We start from the raw sequence: 13,037 nt of genomic DNA, 5'->3' as shown, positions 1-13,037 counted from the left end.
ATTTTGCAATTGCTGTCCTGTATGGAAAACAAACTCTTGGAAAATACTGTATTAAAAAGCGCTTTTGCTTTAAATTTAAGAATAAAGAGTAATATTTTTTATTTCGAAAATGCCAGTCTGTCTTTGCCTTATTAGAGACACTCTTGCTACAACCCAAGATAATCCAAAAATGCAAATGGAGTTAAATTCCTTAGTAAAACAGAAATTAAAAAAAAAATCAAAATACTATTTAGAAACTCTCATAGAGTCAGTTTTTGTGATCAGAGAATAGGATTATTATCATGTGACTGAAAAATACTTTTCAGTAGTTTTTACATATAAACTATTTTACAGAAACTCAAACAAAAATAACCTGGGGACCACAAATAAATTTAACAGAAAAGTTAAGCTCAGAAATAGCCTTGAGCTTTTATGCGAAGGTTGATTAACAGGAATATTTCAGGTAGGCTGGAAGCCATTCTCTCATAACACTGACTAGAGTGAGTTAAAAAACCCAGCACACAAAACACAACAAAATAGGACAAAGTACATCCCAACTAATTTATGAATGAAGGAGGAGAGGCTGCATTAGATGATTTGCTCAGTCACTGATTTCTAGACATATTTCATTAGGATATTATCATACCTACAGTTGCACCTAAGAATTCAGTCCTAATTAGGATTTTTTGCAAAGTATCATCAGCTGGAATATTATTACACCACTTAGATGCGTTGCAGGATTTGGAAGAAACTGGGAAAGACCCACATGAAATCTGCAACCATGTTTGAAACCACTGCCTGTCTGTCAGCTCCATGTCCATGCAGCATACCCAGAGCTTCACATCAGCATCTGTGTTTTTTAAGGATGCTCTTTTTCTGTGTTTTTCTACACGAAATTCACTTTCACAAATGGTTTTCTGTTTGGTTTTTCTAGGCTACAACTGCCCAAGCTCTGCTGACCCATGTCTATACTGGGCTCTACAGTGGATTCAGTGGCTTAATTCATGCCAGTAGATGATTAAGATCTGATTTTTAACTGATTTTTAACCTTATTATGCCAAGAATAACCATTAATTATTCCTCCTCATCTCAAGAATGGTTTGTATAAAGTCTGTGTTCCTGTTCTAAGAGCTCCTGGCCCCAGCAGCCACCAGGTGGCATCGAGGGAGGTGAGATACCGGTTCAAGCATCGTCCTGCTCTTGATAAGTTTTAAAATCAGGTTAAGTATACTAAAAGGCATCTGTAAGACATGGGCTGCTCTCCTACGGGCAAACTGTTAACCTGTATTCACGGTCACCTATAGGACATGCAGATGTCTATCCATGCTTGGCTTTACCATCCCAGAGGACTAAACACTGATGCAGACAGTCCTTCAAAATCAGATCAGCTGGAAAATGCTGATAGGCTAAAATAATGATTGAAGCTTTTAAAAACTGCTTTCTGTTTTTTGACCCTTTAGAGACATAGGTGTGACTATTCCATAACCAAGCGTTCAAGATCTTGTTTCCGATAATAACCAAGTACTTCAGAGGAAGGAAAACCACAGCAGCAGATGTTTGATAGTCTCTTGCACGTGAGTTTGTTATTGCCTGTTAGTTTGCTACTGATCTTAATAGCTCATAACTGATTGAGATGGGGGAAACTAGAATGGAATCACTTGATTTTCATGGGCCCTTAGCTCTTCTTGACAACTCAAGAGGCAGAAAAAGCATTAGGAAAAGAAATTTGTAGTTCTTTTATGAACAGTGACAGCTGACAGCCATCCTGCAGGCCAACTTAGGAACGCCAGGAAACAATAGAAAGGGGTAATCAGAAGCAGTTCTCCTCTGAGTTCCCGTATTTGTACACAAGTGAGGCAGTTTCGTGCCCATTTCATGTAGAGATGTGCCCTCAGTGGTAAAAACATAGGTACTGCTGGGCAGTTCCAGCTCTGCAGAGCTGCAGGGTAGACCTGGACAGAGCTGAGGCAGCATGAGGCTCCTCGGTGCGAGCTCCAGGGATGCCATTCTCCTCATCCTGGGGAACCCAGATAACACACACAGTCAAACTCTGCTGAAATGTACTCAAGGCAGATCTAACAATACTAAAATTAGTAAATACATAAGAGGCTGCAAACGCCCTTCAGAGTTGTTCGCCTGCACCCAAGTGCTGATAATAAAATCCCACAGTCCCACAAAGGTTTTCCATAGAGTAGACAGGTATTATCAGCATGTACATACCACCTGATTCTCCAGCTCTAATGGTTTCTTTGTGTCCCTGTTTTTCTGAGAGTCCCGAGAAAGCAAAACTTTGGCCTGGTCATCCAAAAGGAGAGAGTTGGATGTGCAAGGGAATGGGGAAAACAAGCTGTGACAAAAGATGCTACTGGCCTATTACTTTGTGGGGGGAAAGAGCAAACGGGTAAAAAAAGCATGTAAAACTGAGGGACTCAAAATTAATTCTGGTCTATTTTTCACAAACAAGTAAATTCTAACATAGTTAATTGTATCAAAGGAATAGGTTACTCTGAAGGAGCATAGTGGAAGAATGACCTCAAGAAATATCCAGACTTTAAAAAACTCCATATATTCGAGCTGTCAAGGGCTGCTGAAAGTCCCCCTAGAGTGCTTATAGAAAGAATTAGCTTAATTAAACCTCTGAACTATTAACAATTGCATTCGAGGCAAAGATGACAGCAAAAGTCTCAAAGGAATGGAAAAGGGCAAGCATAATAATTACCTTAAAAAGAGGGAAGAGAGGAGGTCTTGAGATTAGCTTTTCCAAGATCTAGGACATGCAAGTGGTTACAGAGCATCCCATCATTAGTACTGAACTGATAGTGAAACCATAAGGACCTGCTGCCAAAGATTTGATGAAAACAAGTGTGTTAAACCAACCTGAATTCCTTTAGAAGGTGAGTGACATGATGGAGAAGGAGAAACCATCATGTGTGATCCTAACTTGAGATTCATATCTTTCCATGCTTTTTCCCCTCTGCCATCTCCTAAGTTAACTGAGGAATTATGCTGTAATCACTTCTGACTTGTGGGCACTGGTACTGAGCAGCTGGGTAGGGAAGTGCTGATACTCCTGTCATTCCTCTAGTACATTTGCATCCCACCAGTTTCATTATATTGAGAGTATCTTCTGCTTTCTTACCCGCATAAGCTCGTGTCTCACATCCCCACCATAATAGATGAGGCTGGAGGTTTTAGTACAGACCTTTAAAGATCAGCACCCGTGAGGCCATTGCAGATCATAAATAGAGTAAAAAAAACCCTATATGGAGGTGGAGATAGTCCAGAACAAAAGGCTACATCTCCCTTGCACTGAATTTTGAGTAATTTTTTGAAAATTAATGGCTTTAGAAACTCCCCATACCTTTATTAGGGTTTAAAGCAAAAGCCACCGAGGCTAGATGCACGTTCTGGCAGTGGAATGCATTTATGACCCAGATCCCATTTCTTCGCCCAGCCTTGTGGGTATGTGCCCAGCGTCAGCCAAGGGCTAAGTCTCCTTCACCTAACATAGGCAATTGAGACAACAACTAGAGAGAGAAAATAATTCTAATCTTGATCTTAGTTCCAGCTAAAGAGACCTGCTTTGCCTACCTCCAGCTTTTTGAGAGAAAGATGCCATGCCTTGGAGTGATACAGCATTTTCTGATCCTCTTTCCCCCTTCAAATTGGAAGGCATGAGAAAGCAGCTTGGCGGAGCCTCCTTGACAAGACTTGACATCTAAATTGAACATCTAGGCCTCAAGTTCCTGATTTGATTGAAGAGTCAGTAGAATTGCTTCTTGGTAACTTGGGCTGCAAAACTGGCTGTGTGCTCCTCCAGATAAGGGCTCCTTTGTGCGGTGTTGTGTAACGGCTTCCACGGGGTTGATGTGGGCCAGGCCATAAATAACTCCTGCAAAAATATTTTTAGCAAATAGTTTCTGCTCTCTTGAGATCCACTGGACAGCTTGAAGTGTGTGTATCTATGTGTGAAGTAGGTGGGGGAAGCTGGAAGAGCTCCCATCAGGAGCACAGAGCAAATATCACAGCACTCCTGATACACACAGTAACGCGGCAGAAGCTGACGCCTCCATGCGAGAGTGTCCAGAGCAAGCGAGATGTCTCAGAAGAGCTGCCTTATCAGGGTGGCAAGGCATGTTGTCCTGTGGCAGAAATATGAATGAACCCAGTGCCCACGAGAGGTGAATGCCAGAGAAGTGTTTTGAACAGGACAATCCCCAGGCAATCATCAACTGCTGTCCTATTTGAAGGGCCCCCTCCCAGGTATCTACTGACCTTTCTGGCACGTGCTTAATGCAGAGAGAACTGTTGGTTGTATGCCCTGCCTTTTAATCTGCACCTGAAGGTCACTGTCTGACTCCATCTGTAGAAAACACTGCTAATCTTTACAGATGACAGCAAACAGAAAGAACAGTGGCTAGAAGACTCCAGGTTACAAGAGTGAAAAAAAAGTGAAGCCTTCACTCTCATATATGAATCCTTAATTAGAAGCCCAAGCATCCCTGAAAATACAGAACAGGACAAAATAAGCTACTCACATTTTCCCCCCACCTGCACTCCAGAGACACTTCAGGAAGGTGTGATACACTCTCAGTGTGTCAAACAGCCTGTGCTAGCTACAGCTGATGGCACAGTGGGGAAGGTGCACACTGGGTATGGATTCCATGTATTTATCATTACTGACTGTCTGACTACTTCTGTGCAGAGCAAGTCATGAACAGTGTCAGGATTTCTCAAGATTCTGTGTGTGTCTCTTCAAAACAAAATGGGCCAGGAGAGAAGTAGTAAAAAGTTGGGAGGAGAGGATCAAGAGGGAAAAAAAAAAATGGTCTGTATTGATCCAGACTGGGATTGTCCAGGATAGCCTATGCATTTCAACTGCTAGCCCAGGGGAACTTCATAAAAAGGGTTAACTCCACAAAAAAATGGAGATGGAGAAAGAACACTAAAGACTTTTAAGCTCACTAATTAGAACATCAATTTGGCATGCAATAGGACAGGAGGATACACAGGAGAGAGCAATTTTGTCTGCAACCCCTGGGAATCTGGACCCCAAAGCTCAAAAGAGCTTGTTCTGAAGGCAGCAGGGAAGCACCAGCACATTTACCTTCAGTTTTTCCATAGAGACAACACAGAGGGTGTATTTCAGCTGAACAAACTAATCTTCACAGATACAAAAATTTCTCTCTCTGCTATGAAGTCTGTATGTAACCAGGAGCAATTACCTAGATTAAGGTATCTGGAAGCACAGAGATATCCACCTTTCAGTGTTTTTTCTTAAGGGAGATAAGTCATACTTTGCCATAGTGATCCATAAGAAAAGTGATCTCTGGTGACGTTCACTTCCAGCACCTGCTTCCAAAGCAGGCATATGGTGGTATATCTCAACCCAGCCCCACTTCTCAGTCATTTCTCTGAGGGTTTGCTTGCCTAGCTGTATCCCTTAGACACAGCTGGTGTGATTAATAAGCACTGACTGATTATTTAATGGGGTGATGTTAAGGGAGTTGCTTGAGGCAGTGAAGGAGTTGCTGCAGGTGGAACTTGTTGCAAGAATTTTCCCTGCCACCTGCTAGCAACACTACTTAATTATTTGGTGCATTCTATCTTTAAAAATTGAAGGAAAATATTAATGTAATTAGTCTAATACTAATCCTGTCTGCTCTGCTTTTGCAGCCAGGGACAAGAGGGAGTTGGAGCTTCAAACTTCCCCTAATTATAAGAGGAGGGAGATTGCAGCACAGAGTATTTAAAAAGAAAGGCCAAATGCAAACCTGAGAGGAAAATAACAAAAATCAAATAATGTAGTAAGTCAGACTGAGTGATAAAGGTGACAATGGGAAATGCTGCTAAGGTGTCAGCTAGGCATCCAGGAATTCTCAACAATAGTCCTAGAGGTTTCTTTTGGGCAATTGCTCTCCTTATTCTGTGTTTCTGTAAAAGCATTGGCTAAACAGAGAATAATAAGGGTTACCTTCAATCTGAAATGAGTGATCACAGTTTCACTTTGTAGTAGTACAATAGAGAGCTGCTATTTGCCTGTCAAGTACTGTATTTACAACCCTTTTATAAATAAAAGTACAACTGATAATGCCAGGATGAATACTTCATTATTATTATTGGAATGATGTGATCTATTTTCACTGCCACATCTTTCCTTGTTCCATCTCCTTTCATAAGATAAATATAAGCCACTCAGTAAACCGAAACAGCCAGTGACAGGAGGTGACACCCTGCAGGCTGCTCCGACCTCGATGCTCCAGCATTCCGCTGGTAACTGGCAGACAGACGTCTGTACACAGTTTTGGACCACACTTGCTGATGAAGTCACTGCTCAAAAGCATCTGTTGTGTTGACCTCTTCACTGTACACAGGGTCAGACTGAAGAAACTTAGTGTACCCTGTGGAAGTTTACTGTCAGGTTATGCATCACACAAAACAAGAGTAGAGGCCCTTTAGAGAAGAAAGTGTCTCCTGACATCTGGGTAGCAGCTGGCACACAATTCCTTACCCATGGAGGATGGGAAAAAAAGAATACACTGGAGACTTAATTGTCCAGATACTGTTAGAGCAGAGGGGTATAAGGGCAGTACTTCAGTGAGAATAAGTGAGAGAAAGCAAGCAAGCAGGTAGGATGGAGTACAACCAGATGGTGGGTCCCAGCCACCTGCTAAGTCTGTCTCCCTCTAATAGTCAGACTGGTGTGCAGAGCAGCTGGAAATATTTGGATACTGCTTGTGTGGATGGCAAATGTTGTCAGGAAGCTTCAGATTCAGACAGGCAAGACAGAGGGGAAGCTAAATTAGAAATGAAGATGAGAAGCTAAATCATCTTGATCTAGTTTACAAAGTGGTGACCTTGGGTCCCCCCTTGGCATAAAATTAATATAAAAGGAATTGCAAGCAGTTGAGCCGGACTGAGCAAAGCATTAAGCTTAGAGTGAACTCTGGGCATCTTCCCAATTATGTCTGTGTGTAGGAGCTTGGCAGGAGTGAGAGGCAGCGTGTGTGAGAGGTCTGGCTCACTGATAACAACAAAGCTTAACAGAAGTGCAAGGTGTCCCCAGGGAAAAGGATAGCCCAGTTACTTGGGTCTTTTTTCCTAAATCCCCAAAGAAGTAATAATAAACACTTAAAATTAGAATTATATGAATGGATCCTGCTAACACTGTTGGCATTATTAAACCATTTCCTTGAAGATACCAGAGGGAAATGGACCACGAAGCCAAGCAAGCAGAAAACTAGAACTCAGCATTAATAGAGCAGCCCCGTACGGGGTCTGATGGTTATCTGAGGAGCTGAGTAGTAGTGATGTATTGACATAGCCCAGATGTCCTCACTTTTCTTCATTCGGGTCCAGCTTTGTGCCAAATGTTGGGCAAAATTGGACCAACTGGGCATTTACTGTTGTTCAGGTGAAATAGGACTCTGGCAGGAGTGCGCTGCTGGAGTGGATGAAACCAGCCAAAATAGATGTGGATATCAAGGGAAAATGCCAGGTATATGCTGGTTAGTTTGGTTCGTGGTGGGGTTTTTTCACGTATGCAAATCTGAAGGGTATAGTGAGTGAGTCTGAAATGCCATCTGATGTTAAATGCAGGTAAATGAACATGTGCCAGCGAGGCTGATACTGAACGGGAGCCAGCAGCTGCTCTCTCGGGCATCCTCAAATGGAGCAGATGCTTTCAAGGCAGAGATGTGAAACAAAATTATAGATGTTACTCTTGCCTGCCTCCAGAAAGGAGCATGCAATTAAAATGTAAGCATGAATGGAGCAGAATTTTCTTCCACTGGCAACAGTGTGCACTGAAAGACTGAGAGCAGAGCAGAAGGCACGCATTGCTGTCTGCAGAGACAACTCCATTTGTGTTGGCAATGTACAGGAGGAAAGAGGTAGCAAGGCATTATTCACAGCCAAGTTCTTGGACCTGATACACAAACATGAGTGAGATTTAAAGAGCTGATACAATCTGATAGGCAAACATGTTGATTTTTTCCAGTAAGCCGTAAGAATACAGTTGGAGGCTTTTCAATTGCTAGAGGGCTTGTTGGGGAGCTCGTGGCATCACTGACCTAATTTTTTAATAAATCTTAGCAGACTGAGAAACTGTAAATACTGAAAACAGAAAATGCTGGGCCCATATGCAGAAAAGGGCAAGTTTGATAACAAATGTGTTTATAATGAAAGCTACTTTTTGAAGGGAAACGCTGTTTTCATGTAAGTTGAAATGTTTTTAAAAGCACTAGTCTTAACAAAGCATGCTGTAAGCAAAACACAACAGAAATACCAGACTGATTTTGACACTCTTGGTATAGCACATTTTGAGCTTTGTTTAAAAAACTTTTCAAAACATGTTTATGTTAAAATATAATTTTAAATGCAAATCATGTTTTCCGTTTTCATGGAAAATTTTGATGTCATCTTGTGCTGATGATAGGAGAGGAGAAAAAAAAATCAAAGTAAACAAGATTTCCTGTGAATGGAAAATTCAAGTTCTTCGTGAATCTGTATAGCTCACTGCAGGCTCATTCTCAGACAGGGCAATATGGAACTGCCCACATAGAGAATTTCAAGGTGTCACTGAAATCATTAGTAGCCAGTGAAAATGGCTCAATGGGACCAGATATTCCGAAATTACCTTTTTCTATAAATACTACTTCCAGCTTGGCTGGTAACTGTGGGTACGTAGACATGGTAGTACATGGTAGTGTTTTGTAAGCATTGTACACATTGATAGCAGGTTTTTGGTTCTTTATCCATTAACCTATAAATCTCAGAAGGTAAGAATTTGTTATTGAACATGTTTCTAATGGGAGTCAGTGTCTTCTGGCTGATCCAGAGATAAATAAAACATCATTTGCTAATAACCATGGCAGATGGAACAAAGATTGTGTGTCATCGCTATTTCCCGCTTCACCAAGCACGCAACGTGATCTGCCTTGCCTGATGAACTGGCCCCAGGCAGATAGAGTGTAGTGTAATAAAAAAGTTCATCTAAGATCATGCCAGTGGAATGCCAGGAAACACCTCAGCAATAACACCTCCTTGGGAAAGGTGTTGGAGTGGACAAGCAATGAAATCCGGTTTCCAACTGAGATGTAGTGGCACGAAGGAAATGTCAGTGGGAAGCAGTGAATAACTGTGGGTCAGGGACTACACTTTCTTGTGCAGCCCAGGCAACAGGAGAGATGTCTCTGCCACCCAGGGGCTAAAAATTATTAAATAGCAAAGAAAAGGAAGAAAACCTTTTGGAAAACTCGTGAACAACCCTTTCACGGGCAATGGATTGTCAGATGATTTGGCAATACGATGCAGAAAAAATACCTGAGAAGTCTCTTTGCTTCAGCAGAGGAGTAGAACCAGTACCTTGTCTGGAAGTAAAACTGAGGCTACACAGCAATCAGGAGTGATATTAAAGGTGAGGCTGATTATTCACTTGAACAAATACTGATGAGTTGGAAAACTCTTTGATGTTTTCAAGCCAAATGACTTTGTGGCAGATACATTTTAGTGAAGTACAAATCATTAGCCTGATTAAAGGCATATCAGTGTAAATGCTGTGTCCCCTGATGTCTGGCCATTACTGTGTCTGGGACTTTGAAGGATTCAAGCCATAATCTTCTGTAAACCGTTCTGCAGCATCCATGTGTCTCATTAATGTCTTTACAGAAAGGAGCCTTTGCGGTGCATTTATTATGTCATTTCAGAGCCACAGCCTTTCCCTAGAATGGCCAGCGGTGGTACATAGAGTGAACAACCATGTGAACAAGAGTCAAACCATGATGCCTCTTTCACATGGATTTGGGTAAGCAGCTGCAGGGTCATTCGTATTTCTCTCTACTTGGGCCACAGTGTTTTAACTCATACATTTCCAGAACATCACCACATTTTTGTAGATCCCAGGTGAGGCCAAATGCCAGGGTGGTGAGCCCCAGGATGCAGCTCTGTGCTATGGGTGCTCCCTCCCTCCATATGGTCTCCCCTCACCTGCTTGACATGGCTCTGGGTTATGCTCTCAGGCTGTGTATGTCACACAGGGAAAACACCATCCTGGAGGTGGTTCCACCCTTCACAGATATTGATGGTGAATCAACATTGGGAGAAAAAATATAAATGTGGAGCAAGGATTACAGGTTTGAAGCGTTTTTTCCTTATTTCTGGCATCTGTTGGTTCCTTCACGATCTTGTCATTGTTTGGGAAAATGTCTGCTATAAATACACTTAGATCAGGTGCTCTGAGATCAGCATCTAGTGTAACAGATGAGAATAAAAATCCGTTTGATGTTAGAAAGAGAATTTCTATTAGTTCTTGCAGGTTAGTGATTTATCTAACATTTCAGGTGTGAGGAGCAGCCCACTTATTGGCATGTCCAGTGAAACTTGCTAGGGAGAGAGACCTCCTAGATACCGGACCTCTGCAATCACTAAACTGAAGACAGGTCGATGTTGAGATGGACTAAGTGACTTGTCTGTGTCCCCTGTTCAGTTATGCTTGTTCCGTGTCTTTATGACAGCACCAGCCCTCTACAGACTAAAACCATCTATGGAGCAGTGGAATTTCTGTAGAAATGGCTCTGCACGTCGTGACCTGGTAGTCTTTTACAGTTGCATACCACAGGTAGGACATTCAACATCATATGAATATTTTTGTATTAGGATATAGTAGAAATTCTATATATTCTGACTCTGCTCCTTCTGAACTGTTCTTTGGGGAGAACTGTATGGAGTGAAGGTGGTTATAACACTGTGCTGTTAACTTTGGAGATGATTACATTTTTGAATACAAATGGCAAACACACATGTAGCAAAGAAGAGAACAGTGAGTACATCCGTCTGCACCAGTCAGGGTCAGATGGGACATGAACAGATTTTAAGAGATTTTCAGAGAGCAGAATTGAATTCTGCTAAGAGTTTGTTCTAGTCCTAAAGCAGGACATCAAGCTGGTCCTTGGGAGTATTTCCAAGCAACTTGCTTAGGATAAGAGACAAACACAATAGAAATTGGTTCTATGGGTTGGTCCCTGTGTCTCTGGTCAGACATCCTCTCTAACATGGTGAGTCTTTGGGCTCCAGGACCTCGGTCTTGGGGGATAAAGTCTCTGCACACACTGAAATCCACCTTGTCTCAGTATTTGTTACAAAAGCAACCAAGACCCTGGGTCCATTTGGTGGGTAGGAAAAGAAGTGATAAAATTACACTAATGGTAAAATTGCTATTCCTATTGAAGCAAAAGGAATAGCAATGGCCATTACCAGTTTGCTTTTGTTCTTTCATGAAGAGATGACAGTTTGCCCCAAAAGGCTGCATTTGGCCATTCTGTACATCTGTGAGGAGCTCCAGCTGTTGTTGCCTGTGTCTTCCATTGTTGTAGTCAACCAAGACAATACCACACTCAAATAAGGGCAAAGTCTGTAAATCAAAGCTGTTTAAATGTCAACAAATAACAAATATGTTGACTCTGGAGACTGATTGATTACAAATTGTTTATATTTTGTAGCTGCATTTTTCAGCACTACCAGACTCACTGACAGTACCATCCCACATCTAATTGTAAGCAACTGGAACCATTTAACCATTTAATGGTATTTTGATTACTTCTTACAAAACATCCTGCAATGTAACAGCTTGCTTTCCAAATATCTCATTCCTGCTTCTTCTCTTTGATCATTGGCAATGGCCACCTATGGACAAAACTTTCCATAGCAATTTACAATGTGTCTGCTTGAAATTAGAGAGAAATCCACACCTGGAGAGTTCTCTAGATTCTGAATCTCTAGCTCCTAGGAGCTGGTAGAGGTTTATTGCCCTTGCTTTATTTAGACTGACTCAGCACCAGATTTTTTGGTTTCTATTTCTCAGTCTGTTGCTGGCTGTTAGGAGTCCACTCACAGAGATTTGTACCAGGAGAGCTGTCAGCTGTGCTTGATCTCAGAAGGAAAGGATCAAAACAGTCAGGGCAATACTGAGGAAGAGGGCCTGCTGAGGGAAGGAAAGTGATGTGTTAATTATAACTCGACTTCAGCACTGTTAAAATGAGACATGGCTCCCTTCCTCACAGCTCCAGCAATTTCACTAGGGCTTCACCTGAGGCCATCAGATAAAGATCTGTCCCAGGGGCCACCAGACCCTGTACCCCAAGGGGTCAGTTCATATTTCCAAGGCAGAAGAAAAATAATTACTTGCCATCCTGGCACACAATTACTAGATTGACCAGAGTGGTGAAGGAGACCTTTTTTTTGTCTCAGGGAAAGAAAATAAATGCAGGGTATTACCAGGTCGGCCATGCCAGAGCATCAGCTGAAGGGAAGCAGCCGACTCCCAGGATTAACACCCTTCCTCTATGGGGAGAGAAGCTGTTATACAAAGAGGAACGAGGCAAATGAAGTTTTCATTGCAAAAGAAGAGTGAGAAACGCTGCTGACAGACAGCTCAACAGACTGATGAAACAGTAGCCCCAGGGAGCCTGTTCAAGGCTCTTTTGGTTATTTAATGAAGTGTAGTTGAATTTTGACCCCTCAGCTTCAGCACCGAAGGTTTTCTGTGAGCGTTTGAGGTCTTGCTCCTATCCCTGAGGTCAGTGACTACTCAGAGAATTCTTTTTAAAACATATTTCCCTAGATTTTTAATGGCTTTCTTTCCTGCTGCGTGAAAGGCCACTCAGCTGACAGAACAAATTCGTCATGTGGTGAAGCTGGGAGAGGGACCAAGCCCAGGAGTCCACTAAAGCTCTGGGAACAGGAGGGCACCTGAGCCAGCTTGGGCAAACCATTTTTCCAGGAAGCACCTGGTGAACAAGTTGCATTTACCAGTTCCCATGGCACTTTTAACAACAGCAGGTTAAAGAAATCAGTTTTATTTGACGAGAAAGGGCTTGTCTTAGAACTTTTGACCAAATTCTTTTAAACCACAGTATATAACTGCACTGGCAGGGGTTCCTGTTACTCTCATTAGCAAAGTTTTATTCTTTGCAAAATGCAGGCTCGCTCCCCCTTCTCCGAAGGTTACTTGCCAGAAGGATGGCTCCTCCCCGCTCCCTCCCTCCCAGGCTCCAGCTGGG

Source organism: Empidonax traillii, unplaced genomic scaffold, assembly GCF_003031625.1.
Source record: "Empidonax traillii isolate 1590-97213 ecotype Southwest subspecies unplaced genomic scaffold, ASM303162v1 scaffold138:size3245559, whole genome shotgun sequence".
Classification (NCBI taxonomy): Eukaryota; Metazoa; Chordata; class Aves; order Passeriformes; family Tyrannidae; genus Empidonax; species Empidonax traillii.
Note: the sequence above shows the minus strand (reverse complement) of the source record.